We start from the raw sequence: 15,511 nt of genomic DNA, 5'->3' as shown, positions 1-15,511 counted from the left end.
TATTGAAGGATACGAATGATTGTAACAATTTTCTATGGAAACCTATCTGTGTCGAAACTTTATATTTTGGATCTTATATTTCATTTTAATCACATTATCTTAATTTATTATTATTTAATAACCATATTTCATAATAGATTTTTGTTGCTTTTCTGTACATTGTTTATGATTTGTAGAGTTTATAATATTTTAGCGTTACAAAGAAGATGGGGGAATAAGATGGTGCAACTGCCCATTTGGTTAAATCGAAAAAAATATATCAAATTTTACATTTTTTCAATTTAATATATTTGATATGTTATAATACAGGTTTACCAAAGGGCAATTTCTAACAATATTCAGTTTGAACTATTTAAAAAAAAAAGAAAAGAAAAAAATAAATCCTTTAGTTTTGGTGGTATCGAACCCACAACCTAAAAACCAAAGCTCTATAAAGTGATCTAATCTCTGGTGCTTTAACCACTGAGCCATTTCACTCACAAGAAAGTGCGTGTTTTTTAAAATGCTTTTTGAGACGTTGGCCACGAATTTACGGACGTGTATTATTTTTCTAAAACGCTCAATTGTTGGGCTACAAAATGACATTTTTAAAGTATAGTGGGTCATCTCTCCACATTTTTGTTGATTGTAATCGGTTTAAATTTCATTAAACCTTATTTAGACTATGACAAAAATATGGAGGTCATACCCAATCTATAAAAGAAAAGGCATTGAAGTTATAAAAAAGACACTATTTTTGTAGATTTTGACACGCTTGCACCAGTTTGAATCGACCTATTACAAGTATTTAAAATATTTAAGGGTTATAAACATGAAGTTATGTTAAATATACACTGTTTTTTTTAAATTATTTTAATTTTTTTTTTATCAGATTTAATGATATTTTAATTTTACAGTATCTAATTATTCCTCATTTGGGCATCTTACACGCCTTATTCACCCATCTTCTTTATACGCTAACCGTTTAAAAAATGCTATAAAAAGAAAACTGAATAAGTCAAATAAATGATAGTGGCGTTTCATATGCATTTTCAAACACTTTTTTCTAAAACAAATAAAATTCAACATTAAGAAGGATATTCTATATTTCATTTTAATTTATATTTTCATTTGCGTAATTGAGGAAGTTCGAACCGCCAAATATTAGTTATTTAGAATACTTTCTCAAAAACACAAAATAATGGCGTAACATTGTGAAAATGTTAATTTCAATCCATTTCGTCAATGATCATTATTTTGATATCTTGTCATTATCATGACAATCAAGCTTTTTTCCCGACCTAAAAAATATTATCATTCTATAGCAATTTATACGAAACATATGTTTAAACAATGTTGCTTCACTAGGTCATGTACAGATTCATTTTGATCAAGGAAAGCACAGGGGCGAAGCCCGTTTTAACATTAATTTCAATGTAACCAAAAATAAAGAAAGGGGTCGAACTCCGACCCAGATAAAAAAACTACCAGCTCGCTTCAAAAGCCTAATAAATCAATTATTTTTTACAACACTTGCAATATGCATATATTTTTCAGAAAAGTAATGTCTAAGATACACTCATGCCGAATTTCAAGTTGATGGGTCTTAAAATAGCGGAGATATACGTCATTATTCTCTCGAAGTCGCCAGTTTATTTTTACTCGGACATTTACCGGTCCAGGGCTCACGATGGGATTTTGCCTATGACAGCAGCAGTAATGCAACAAGCCGAGAAAAATTCGCACTAATCTTTTAAAATCTCACATCAAACGCACGCTACTTACATCCTTAAATTCCGATAAAATTCCGTAAATACTCTCCAAACTGAACTTTTATTCTGCAGCCACATCAACTTCTGACCAGACCGGCCATTGTGATAGAAAATTTAAACTCAGTTTCATTGGTTAATATTCCTGATGGTCCAATCAGAATCAGTCTTTCTCGAAGACGTCAAAATGGCCGGGCTGGTCAGAAGTTGATGTGGCTGCAGAATAAAAGTTCAGTTTGGAGAGTATTTACGGAATTTTATCGGAATTTAAGGATGTAAGTAACATGCGTTTGATGTGAGATTTTAAAAGATTAGTGCGAATTTTTCTCGACATGTTGCATTACTGCTGCTGTCATAGGCAAAATCCCATCGTGAGCCCTGGACCGGTAAATGTCCGAGTAAAAATAAACTGGCGACTTCGAGAGAATAATGACGTATATCTCCGCTATTTTAAGACCCATCAACTTGAAATTCGGCATGAGTGTATCTTAGACATTACTTTTCTGAAAAATATATGCATATTGCAAGTGTTGTAAAAAATAATTGATTTATTAGGCTTTTGAAGCGAGCTGGTAGTTTTTTTATCTGGGTCGGAGTTCGATCCCTTTCTTTATGTATGGTTACATTGAAATTAATGTTAAAACGGGCTTCGCCCCTGTGAAGGAAAGTAAGTTTTCAAAATCTAAAATATAACAATGTATGTAACCGAAATATTTCAATTATATGAAAATACCGGTATATCGTAATCGGTATCAAAAGATTTTTAATCATATATTTACCTTCCTTAGAAAATCATTAGTTGCCAGTGGTATTTTGTACTTATAAACTTGACTTTATTGAATTTGACTTTGTTAAAACTGTAAAGTTTATGATGTACTAAAAGGCAACACTGCTTTTTAATTGCTTTAATGGCAAGCTTTCATTAATTATGCAGGGAATCAAATAATAAAGAAAACGTGAAATGTTTAACTTCTGAACATCTTTTTATTCTAAATCACTGTCTTTCAATGTACAGGACAGATTGCTTTTTGATTTAAAATTCAGAGCATTCTTTCACTGCAGGCATCTGTATCATTTGTGATTTATTTTAACTAATTCACACGGACTGATATTTTAAAATAAATATTTTATACAGAAAACACATTTTTGTTTTACTTAAAGTTTAGAGAATTCTTTCGTTGCAATTCCCTGCATCAGTTTTGATTGATTTACATAGAATGGCACATTACAAATGAATATTTTATACAGGAAAAGATATTGTGCTGAATTTAAAGTTCAGATATCTATTTTACTGCAATTCCCGGCAGCATTTTTGTTTGATATACACGGAATGATGCATTATGAATATCTAATACAGAAAAACATATTGCATTTCATTCTAAGTTTTGGGATTTTTTTCCTGCTTTAATTTTGACTGAATTACATGGAATGAAAATTATGCAATAAATATTTTAAACAGAAAAACATTTTGTATTACTTAAAATTTAGAAAATGCATACATTGCAATTTAGATTTATTTAAAGTTAAAAAATACACCACATCACACTACACCACAATGCAATTCTATGCATCTTTTTAATTTACATGGAATGGTACGTCTCTGCATTATGAAATTATTACTGGATATAATATTTAAACTTCAATGAGATGAGATTCAGAAGGTAGGTTTGAGACATTGTTCGCACAACTTGTGAGCTCAAATAGTTTTCAAATCTTAAATATTCATAGATTTTATTCCAAAATAGATTTTTCTCCAAAAAACAAATTATTATTTTTTCAGCAAAATTGAGTGATTGGAAAATTTTAGATTTATATTATTTTGTACTACTGTGAGAACGGGACCCATCCTTGGTATTTGGAAGCATCCAACTTTATTAGGTTAAACTATGTAGAAACGTGTTTTACTTGCCTTCAAGCATTTTCTACCGTCATGTATGAACCTGAACAAATATATTTCGATTTTTCCGGGGGTGGGGTTCGACACAAAAAATCAATCAACTTGTTCGTGCAATTGAAATATAAACCTTTTTTCGTTTGTTTTGATCACATTTGACCGGTAAACAATTTTCACTGAAGCTTTCATTGTATTTGACGGAATTTTAGTCTTTGTATAAAAATACTGATAAATAGTAATAATATATGTGATGACCACAAGATTAGCATCTAGTGATTGTATTCATTTATGATTAAAAAGCATAAACGAGTTTAACAGAATTTTAATGTGTTATATGACATGTTTTAACATGCTTTTGAATTTTATTCATTGTACATGGAATCTGTTGATATAGAATTCACGCAATAATTGTTTGGGTAAATAATAATAAATAACGAAAAGTTATAATAAAGAAAAATATTCCGATTTATTTGTTAGTTGAAATTTCAGTGCAAAAGGGTCATGTTAAATGCACCTCAGTGCCAAATGAATATTAGTTACAATTGTTTGGCTTTGAATTTTACACAATGACTTTCTTGCATTTTACAACACCTTTAATGCTGTTCCATTTTAGAATCAAAGAAAGGCATAGCCAAGAAGCTCAATCATTACTTCCATTTTGACCATTTTCGACTCAAAGAATGGTACAGCCAAAGAATCTAAAGATTTTCTTCCTTTTAACCATTTCAGATTCAAAGAATGGTACAGCGGAAGAAACTCAATTTGTTCTTCCTTATAACCATGTTCATCTTTACTCTTTTTGTAATTTCACACTACAACACCGTTCAGAGGATTCACCCACCTGTCAAACATCCAATAGGTGGAAAAGTGCAAACTCCAAAAGGAGAGAAAAACTTAACGAACAGAACGCCAATCGATGTACATCGGCCTGGACCAATGAGAATGGTTCAGGAAGTCGACTGTCAGCAAATCATTGAAGGTAACGAAGACTACATAGCGCATGCGTCTGAAATCATGAACAGCACTATGTTTTCATTTCTAAACGACAGTCAAATTGAGAAAATTGCTCTAAACTGTGACTGTGGAAAATTTTAGATTTATATTATTTTGTACTACTGTGAGAACGGGACCCATCCTTGGTATTTGGAAGCATCCAACTTTATTAGGTTAAACTATGTAGAAACGTGTTTTACTTGCCTTCAAGCATTTTCTACCGTCATGTATGAACCTGAACAAATATATTTCGATTTTTCCGGGGGTGGGGTTCGACACAAAAAATCAATCAACTTGTTCGTGCAATTGAAATATAAACCTTTTTTCGTTTGTTTTGATCACATTTGACCGGTAAACAATTTTCACTGAAGCTTTCATTGTATTTGACGGAATTTTAGTCTTTGTATAAAAATACTGATAAATAGTAATAATATATGTGATGACCACAAGATTAGCATCTAGTGATTGTATTCATTTATGATTAAAAAGCATAAACGAGTTTAACAGAATTTTAATGTGTTATATGACATGTTTTAACATGCTTTTGAATTTTATTCATTGTACATGGAATCTGTTGATATAGAATTCACGCAATAATTGTTTGGGTAAATAATAATAAATAACGAAAAGTTATAATAAAGAAAAATATTCCGATTTATTTGTTAGTTGAAATTTCAGTGCAAAAGGGTCATGTTAAATGCACCTCAGTGCCAAATGAATATTAGTTACAATTGTTTGGCTTTGAATTTTACACAATGACTTTCTTGCATTTTACAACACCTTTAATGCTGTTCCATTTTAGAATCAAAGAAAGGCATAGCCAAGAAGCTCAATCATTACTTCCATTTTGACCATTTTCGACTCAAAGAATGGTACAGCCAAAGAATCTAAAGATTTTCTTCCTTTTAACCATTTCAGATTCAAAGAATGGTACAGCGGAAGAAACTCAATTTGTTCTTCCTTATAACCATGTTCATCTTTACTCTTTTTGTAATTTCACACTACAACACCGTTCAGAGGATTCACCCACCTGTCAAACATCCAATAGGTGGAAAAGTGCAAACTCCAAAAGGAGAGAAAAACTTAACGAACAGAACGCCAATCGATGTACATCGGCCTGGACCAATGAGAATGGTTCAGGAAGTCGACTGTCAGCAAATCATTGAAGGTAACGAAGACTACATAGCGCATGCGTCTGAAATCATGAACAGCACTATGTTTTCATTTCTAAACGACAGTCAAATTGAGAAAATTGCTCTAAACTGTGACAAGTTTTTGAATACCTTTGATTATAGTCGATTCATAGTGTCACAAATTGAACTAGATTTTCACATTGCATATTCCATAATAACATACAAAGATGTTGTTCAGACTGATAAACTTCTCAGGGCTATATACCGGCCTCACAATGTTTACTGCATACACGTGGACCGTAGTTCCAGTCCTTCATTGCATAACGCCATTAAAGCTATTTCAAAATGTCTGTCTAATGTTTTCGTTACATCGAAGCTGGAGGATGTCATCTACAAGGGTTATTTTCGACTGAAAGTTGAGGTCAGATGTAAAGTGGAAATATCTCATCAATTTACCTGCTCAAGAATATCCATTAAAAACTAATTCAGAAATTGTGAAAGTTTTACAGATATTAAACGGGACAAACAGCATTGAAAGCTACTATGACAAAGCATCACACTACCGAACCAACCAGACATACAAAGAGAATTACAAAACATCCAAGTTAGAACCCACGGGAAAAATTAAAGCTCCGGCCCCTCATAACGTAACGGTAGCCAAAGGGAGTGCATACGGTACATTTAGCAGAAGTTTTGTGGAGTTTGCCTTGAGGAATCCCAAAGCAAGGGACATCTTAAAATGGACAGAAGATACTTTGAGCCCAGATGAAACTTTCTGGGCCACTCTTGTTTTCAACAAAGAACTGGGTGCCCCAGGCATTCAATATTTGGGTAGGATGTGTTTAATTTACGTATTGCCATTGGGAATTAATATTATTATTTATTATTATCATTATGATAAATACTGAAAATAAAGAACGTGAAATACTCATACCGCTATATTCTCACACAAACGTATGTGACTTTAATTACATGTATTAGTAAATAAATCAATCAGATGCAATGTCATAGCTTGTTTTTTGTTTCATATCAGCTTCAGGGGTTCCGAACCGGAAGTCATGGATAACTGTTGGTGTGATGTGGCAATCCAAGGGACCAACAAGGGAGGTCTGTCATGGGATGTACGTCCGAAATATATGTGTTTTCGGATTGGGAGACTTAAATAAAAAAGTACAAGAAAAAACCCTTTTTATCAACAAATTTTATCACTATTATCAACCTTTTGCCTTGATGTGTATGGAAGAGTGGTATTTCAACAAGACGTTTACAACTGTACCTTTTGAAAATTATTTTTATAAAGGTTTCATAAAATTTTAATATTGTTAAAAGTATATGATGCCCGAAGTTCAAATGTATTACATTTTTTAATATGATAGAAAAATATAAAGTACTGAATTATCTATAGAATGCATTCCTCAAAAATCGAAGAAATTTATCAGGAAAGAATAATCAAGACTTTTATTTTTCTATAACTAGAAACTTTAAAAAAAAATGATTGTAGATATGCAAAACAAAACATTACAACAATTTCCTCTCTCAAGAAAAACCTGAGGGCTCTAGTATCAGTTCACACAGATACTTCCTTTAAACTACTTACGTTATATCATAATGCATTTTTAAAAGAGTTTTTGTGTTTCATAAAGGACTTATGATCATTATTTTGATCTTGTCATTATCATGATAATCAAGCTTTTTTCTGGACGTAACAAATGTTATCATTCTTTAACAGTTTTCTGACTACTTAAATAGTCTAGTAATCAGAAAATCCAAATAGTACAAGTTTTTGAAGTTCTGAACCACACCGAAATATACTGACTAGAAAGTATCATAATACGTAACTAACGGTACTATACTTGGTCTTGTAAACAATCGAACAACTAAATCAAAGTACTGAAAGTACTCATGGGAGTTGAACTTGCATAAATTTAATAGTATGTTTGTAGTTGTTCAATGTACATTAATAACTAGACAACATTGAGATGGTCACCATCTCAAAGGGCCCTGCTTAAATAATGGACAATCGAATGAAAAAAAAATTCAAATAATTTTGCTTTGACATTGACTCATATGATTTTTCCATACATTTTTCCAGATGGCTAAGAACGTTTCTCTACAGATAAAAATACCTGTTCGAGACAATTCAATAAAACACATAGATATAGCCGACTCTAGGGACAGAAAAGAATCATTTTCCACAAATGATTCACTTATATTGTCTAAGAATGTGGACTAGACCCAGCATCGTAGCAATGTGTTTTTAAAAACACAAAAAAAATTAGGCAGATCACATGGATTTAAATAAACATGTGTAGCATACTGACAAACGTGCTGATACAGCTCATCTCCATTTTTCTAAATGAAATCTATATCTCGCGAAGTCCAATCCAGAACTTCCTTTAGACTGAGATACTTGTACAAAATACTGATGAGTGCATTTGAAACATACTGCCTTCCTCGACTCCATTCTGGAAATACACTAGAACCTTTGTGAAAATTACCAACCACACTTTTTCAACATCACTACTACCACAAGCACTCTTTTGCTGTTTCTTCCTTTCATTAGAACAGGAAGGTAATACATATCTATCTGGCATATTGGTTTCAATTTTAAAAACAAAATTACCTCATAATAAGTTGATACACTGGACATACACATGTATCAATACGCCCTTCCCTTTCATTGATGTATGTCAGAAAAATAACTGTTCTAGTCCCCTGTCCTTGATTTGCATTTAAGGTTCATCTCCAGAATGTTCATCTCTTTGTTTGTTTCTACGATTTAATCTCAATAATCAATGTCATTTTTTTTCCATGTTTTTCAACTCAAAGTTCTTTATTTATTAAAATCAACATCACATTTTTTAAGTTCAACCATACTTGCATTTGTTGTAAAGAGCAAAACTGAGTAAGGTTTCTAGTATATGAGGGGTTTCAAAACAACATTTTTTAGATTTCACGGATTAAAAACCTGCCAACTCATAAGACTTTGCCTCTTACACCCGGCAGCACAATGATTTTACAGACCACTACTATGAACAGTCATAGTTAATACTATTGCACAAATGAATAAATACCACTGAAACATCAACGTCATATTATTGACACAACCCCTCAATCACTTTAAAGAGATATTTAATTCCTTTCGAGATTCAGAGCACTCAAGACTTCAATTATTATAACTTTCAGATTCGCAGACTAACAAAACACACTAGATATGAACCACAAATCACGACAAAAGTCTTTTTTTGAATTCAGGTTCATTCTAAAATACTCAAATTACAGATTCTTTTATCAAAGACATAAACGTAATCAGAAGTGTAACACAGGCCTTATTGTACCTAAACTACAAAACAAAAACACGTGAACGTCGGACAATGGCTCGCACATATACAGTTCTAATCAAAAGAAATTGCTGACTTTCTAGTGAAAATACGAATTCGTGCAGTAAAACGTTATTTCGGCATTTATCTTGACTTTGACAGGATTTGGCAAAAACCTGATTTTCTTTTTTTCTCCAATAAACATTTCGATCTTCTTCGAATGTAGAAAAAAACTTGATGACGCTATCGAGTATGAATATTTTAGTGTACGAAAAATAAAACTAATAAATTTTCACACGAAAAATTGTAATGTATTCGTACACAAATTGATCTGATATACTCAAGGTATCCATTACTTAAAAGCTATAAAACAAACAAGAGGTTTCACGCCACCGTGTCCGTCTCGTCAAGAGCACTTCTTTTTTAAAAAGCACGTTTCGTAACAAAACATAAACAAAAACAATATTTCATTATACATACATATTATATCATCAGGTATCTATCAAAAATTTAATAATAATTTAAATAGAAAATATGAAATTGTTATTATTAACATCATATTCATCTGTTCATGTATTTCATCAACATCGATTAACACAAATTATTTGAAAGCGGAAGACAAAATTGACGTTAAATTGAGTAGTTTGCCCCACACAAATTATTCTTGTGCTGAGTTTGCGTGACAGCTTAGGAAGGTTGAACATAGGTCAACTCCCAAAAAGGGTGCAAAATCTAAATCAAACTGATAAATCCGTAATCGTGCTTTTTTGGCGGGGGGGGGGGGGGGGGGGGGGGGAGTGGGCGGTGTCAGATTCGAAGCATATGTGTAAACAATGTTGCTTCACTATGTCATGTACAAATTTATTTTGGTAAAGGGTAGTAAGTTTTCGAAATCTAAAAAATAACAATGTTTGTAATTGAAATATTTCAAATATATATCGTTATCGGTACCATTTTAAGATGTTTAATAATATATTTACCTTCCGTTAAAAATACGTATTCGTTAGATGCAGCTAGTATTTCGTACTTATAAACTTGACTTTATTGAATTTGAACTGGTTCAAACTGTAAAGTCTATCATGTACAAACTTGTAGCCGTCAACACTACCTTTTTATTGCTTTAATAGCAAGCTTTCATTTCTTATGCAGGAAATAAAAAAATAAAGAAAACGTGAAATGTTTAACTTCTGAAAATCTTTTTATTCTAAATCACTGTCTTTCAATGTACAGGAACGATTGCTTTTTGATTTAGAATTCAGAGCATTCTTTCACTGCAGCCATCCGTATCATGTGTGATATATTTAATTGATACACAAGGACTGATATATTTTAAAATAAATATTTTATAAAGAAAACACATTTTTGTTTTACTTAAAGTTTAGAGAATTTTTTCATTGCAATTCCCTGCATCAATTTTGATTGATTTACATAGAATGGCACATTATAAATGAATATTTTATACAGGAAAAGATATTGTGCTGAATTTAAAGTTCAGATATCTATTTGACTGCAATTCCCGGCAGCATTTTTTTTTGATATACACGGAATGATGCATTATGAAATGAATAATTAATACAGAAAAACATATTGCATTTCCTTTCAAGTTAAAGGAATTCTTTTCCTGCTTTAATTTTGACTGAATTACATGGAATGAACATTATGAAATAAATATTTTATATTTCTAATATATGGAAGTCGACTGTCAGCAAATCATTGAAGGTAACAAAGACTACATAGCGCATGCGTCTGAAATCATGAACAACACTATGTTTTCATTTCTAAACGAGAGACAAATTGAGAAACTTGCTCTAAACTGTGGCAAGTTTTTGATTACCTTTGACTATAGTCGATTCATAGTGTCACAAATTGAACTAGATTTTCCCATTGCATATTCCATAATAACATACAAAGATGTTGTTCAGACTGAAAAACTTCTCAGGGCTATATAACGGCCTCACAATGTTTACTGCATACACGTGGACCGTAGTTCCAGTCCTTCATTGCATAAAGCCAATAAAGCTATTTCAAAATGTCTGTCTAATGTTTTCGTTAAATCGACGCTGGAGGATGTCATCTACAAGGGTTATTTTCGACTGAAAGCAGACCTCAACTGTATGAGTGATCTTTTGAACTATTCAGATGTAAAGTGGAAATATCTCGTCAATTTACCTGCTCAAGAATATCCATTAAAAACTAATTCAGAAATTGTGAAAGTGTTACAGATATTAAACGTGACAAACAGCATTGAAAGCTATTATGACAAGGCATCACACTACCGAACCAACCAGACATACAAAGAGAATTACAAAACATCCAAGTTAGAACCCACGGGAAAGATCAAAGCTCCACCCCTCATAACGTAACAGTAGCCGAAGTTGAGAGCATACGGTACATTTAGCAGAAGTTTTGTGGAGCTTGCCTTGAGAAATCCCAAAGCAAGGGATATCCTAAAATGGACAGAAGATACTTTGAGCCCAGATGAAACTTTCTGGGCCACTCTCGCTTTCAACAAAGACCTTGGTGCTCCACGCATACAATACTTAGGTAGGCTGTTTTCATTGTACGTATTATGGAGAATTAATATTAGTTTAAAAAGAATAAGTACTGAAAATAAAGGAAAAAACTCCCACCGGTATTTATTCACACAAACATATTTGTTTGCAACTTCATAGTTTGTTTTTTTTTTGTTTCACATCAGCTTCAGGGGTTCCAAACCCGAAATCATGGATAACTGTTGGTGTGATGTGGCAATCCAAGGGATCAGCAAGGGAAGTCTGTCATGGGATGTACGTCCGCAATATATGTGTTTTCGGATTGAGAGAGAGACTTAAATAAAAAAGTACAAGAAAAAACACTTTTTATCAACAAATTTTATCACTATTATCAACCTTTTGCCTTGATGTGTATGGAAGAGTTGTATTTCAACAAGACGTTTACAACTGTACCTTTTGAAAGTTATTATTCTAACCGTTTAATAAAATCTTAACATATTTACTTATATATGATATCAGAAGAAGTTGAAATGTATAGCTTTATTCTATATTCTATAGATTAACGGAGCTATTTTGTATATATGAAAGTAAAAATTTCTAACATCCAAGGAAATTTATTGGGATACACTGTTCTTAATTCTAATTATTTTGACCATGACAATAATTAGGTATAATTATATATAAGAAGAATAACAAAGCATTTAGAAAAACCTTTCTTTAAGGGGTTTAATGAAAAAGGTGAGTTAGCCTAATGTACATGTAGCAGTCATGTTGACGTGTCATTACATGATGTTTTAGTCTACATGGTCCGGTTGCATTAGATTTTCGGTCAAGCCTTAGTATGATTTTGTGGTGTTTGTAAAAACATCTTGTGATAAATATTATGAATTTAGAATAGTTGTCTTATTGTTTAGGACATCATTTAAAAGGCAAAAAGTAAATAAAACAAATACAGTGTATGCGCAGCGTTTTACTTTGATTTTTATCAGCAGTTTATGGCAGGGAATCGATCGAATCGAGTTACTTTGAAATACAAATACGAAAAACATATCGAACACACGTTCCACGCTTTTCAACAAATACGGTTATTGTCGAGAAATTACTTACCCGATTACAATTTTTTACATTAAGAGTTGAGCATTTTAAACAGCAGTCGGTATTGGTAACGACCAAGTAACTGACGTTCAAGTTTTTTAAATAAAAAAAATAATAAATGCGGGGCGCTAGAAATTTTATAGCTATGATCTAAGGCAATTTTAATGTCTTTGATGAAAAAAAAATAGTTAAAATTATGTCCTTTAAAGGTAAAAATAATAAAAAGATTTGGACAAATGATTATGTTGATTTGAGAATTCTGTTGTCCAATCATGATAAGGATCCCTTCACCTTAACAGTCACACCAGGATCTATAAATGTTCAACAATATGCAAAGGCTTTAACGCCTCTGTGAATCAGTGGACATACGTCATTTTTATCTTTAGTTGTATCTATTTGAAAAAGGTCCCCTAGAAGCTCCTCGTTTGTTGAAATATTTATCATTTGTAAGAGATATGGCTAACTGCATAGGGAATCAGCATGGCAGAATTATGACGATTCCTTTCGTCATCTCAGAGAAAATTCCCTTTACCATGGCAGAGGCCAGTTAAAAAAAATTTCATCAAAAACACAATTGCTGCTAATTCCCTTGTATCAAAAAACTACATTCCAGCCCTTTCGTGGGAAACGGCCAGACATTTCATTTGTTAAATTCTGTTTTACCTTTAAACAAAAAAGTGCCAGTATTTCCGTACCACCTCACCCATATGTGGCAGTCATGTAAGGGAAATCATCCCAGATTAAGTTTATGACTGACCGGAAGTCAGATAAAAACCTATGGTCTTTTTAACTCAAGTTCATGCCTAGAATGTTTTTCTGAATTTCTTCTAAATGGTTTTTCTAACCGATTTAGCTAGGGCTGTGTGGCCCAAACAAATCAACAAATATGTTAATGACTCTGATGTGATTCAAAACATATAGATAAAAGTCTATCATTGGAACAAATAGCCGGCCCCTTTTTTTAGACCCATCATTTACACATTCTGTTTTAGCCCCATTAGGCATTGTTCCAAAATCTGAGCCGGGGATGTTTCTGATTATAAATAACTTATCATTACTAAAATTGCTTCAGTTAACCCAGAGCTACCAAAGGAAAATCCACAGTTTCACTATGATTCTACTGATGATATTGTCAGATTGGCTTTTCAGTTAAGTAGTGGTCTGATGGCAAAGACAGATATTGAGGGTGCTTTCAGAGTTATTCTTATCAATTCTTTATATTATCATCTTTTAGGTTTTTAGGTCATCGTATGGAAACTATTATTTGGTAAATGTTCACCAATGGACGCCAGCAGCTCTTGTTAAACTTTTAAACAATCTTGTTCAGCTTTACAATGGGTTATGCAATTTAAAACCGTGCAGGAGGAATGTATCATATTTTAGACGATTTTTTATTGGTTCACTTTGTGAACAAAATGGAGTCTATATCAAGAAAGAAATAACTCAAATGCGCACAACCACCCATGTAATTTATGTTATTGAGATAGATTCTGTGGCTATGGAATATCGTCTACCTTGTGATAAGGTGTTAATGATTAAGTCTCTTATTGGTCTGCTTAGCTTTGCGTGTTCAGTAGTTGTTCTTGGGCGGGCAATTCCGAGAAGTGTAATTACCGTATATTAGGTTTTTCCGCGTCATGTTTTTCCGCGAATCAGAGCTTAGGACGGTATATAAAATTTACGCGAATCAAATTTTCACTATTTTAAACTAACATTGTAAATGTAATTCACGATTGTTTAAACCTGTGAGGTAAAAGGGGAAAAGTATCTAAATTGTCGCTCTTTGTAATGAAGAATTTTGACAATGAAACCATTTACACGATGTTTTGAATGTGAAATAATTACCGATTTTTATTTTCAGAGTCATGAAAAAATAGATCATGTACCGTTACATATACCGGTAGCTCAGGTATAATTAGACATCTGTTTACGCGAGGAAAGCGACCGTTTTAATTAGGTTGTCAATAAATTATTAAATAAACAACGAGGTTTATAAAAATCTATTATCTGGCGCTTGTCCTCCGATCCCGCAATTTGTACCTCTAACTGAACATAGTTCACCGTACTTTTACATGTACTTACCTGTTTACTCTATCAGGAAAGGGAGAACTCTATTACAAGAACAAACTTTGTATCAAATTTACGCTGATTTATTTTCAGCTATTCGGAAATCGTCGCGAACAAAGCGGAAATTATATAAGACTTACTTGTGAAGCAAGAGTGGACTTTCACACATGGTACTCAGTCGTTCAACATAACAATTGTACATCTATATGGCGTTGGTAATCATTTTGATTACCTTAAACTATTTACTGATGCTTCAGGCTCGGTAGGTTTTGCTGCTGTTTTGGGTAAAAACTGGTTTGCATCTAGATGGGTCAATCCCTTAAAACATTATCTAATAGCAATTAAGAAGTTATTCCAAATTGTTCTAGCTATAGAGATATGGAGAAATACATTGTTTAGCAAAAAGATTTTGTTCATGCTGGACAATATGGCTGTAGTTTATATTACTTTTCTGGGAGATATCATTTACCTTTCAGCCTGTTCAGCCTGTCTGTTTTCATTTTCTTATTCTTTCTGTCATATGGCATTTTTGTCTTTTCTGTATTATCAACAAGCAAACATCTAAATACAAACACTTGGTGAGGCGTTTACAATAATTATTTTTACTAAATACAACATACACTTTAGTTCTCAACACATTCCTGTGGAAATAACAATGAAACAGCTGATCATATTTCACGTTTCAAATTCCAGGAAGATTTCAAGTCAGCTTCTTATCTGAGCCAGCATCAAACAGCCATACCTCAGCATATTTAGATAATTTAACACC

The 15,511-nt window shown here is 32.5% G+C and overlaps 1 pseudogene; it reads left to right on the top strand.

Moving 5' to 3' along the window:
• Window positions 1-10,776: 10,776 nt before the first annotated feature.
• LOC136275641 (beta-1,3-galactosyl-O-glycosyl-glycoprotein beta-1,6-N-acetylglucosaminyltransferase 3-like) lies at window positions 10,777-12,074 on the top strand (annotated as a pseudogene).
• Window positions 12,075-15,511: the final 3,437 nt, after the last annotated feature.

This window comes from Magallana gigas, chromosome 5 (genome assembly GCF_963853765.1).
Source record: "Magallana gigas chromosome 5, xbMagGiga1.1, whole genome shotgun sequence".
NCBI classification, from domain to species: Eukaryota; Metazoa; Mollusca; class Bivalvia; order Ostreida; family Ostreidae; genus Magallana; species Magallana gigas.
This window is presented reverse-complemented; position numbering and strand designations above follow the sequence as displayed.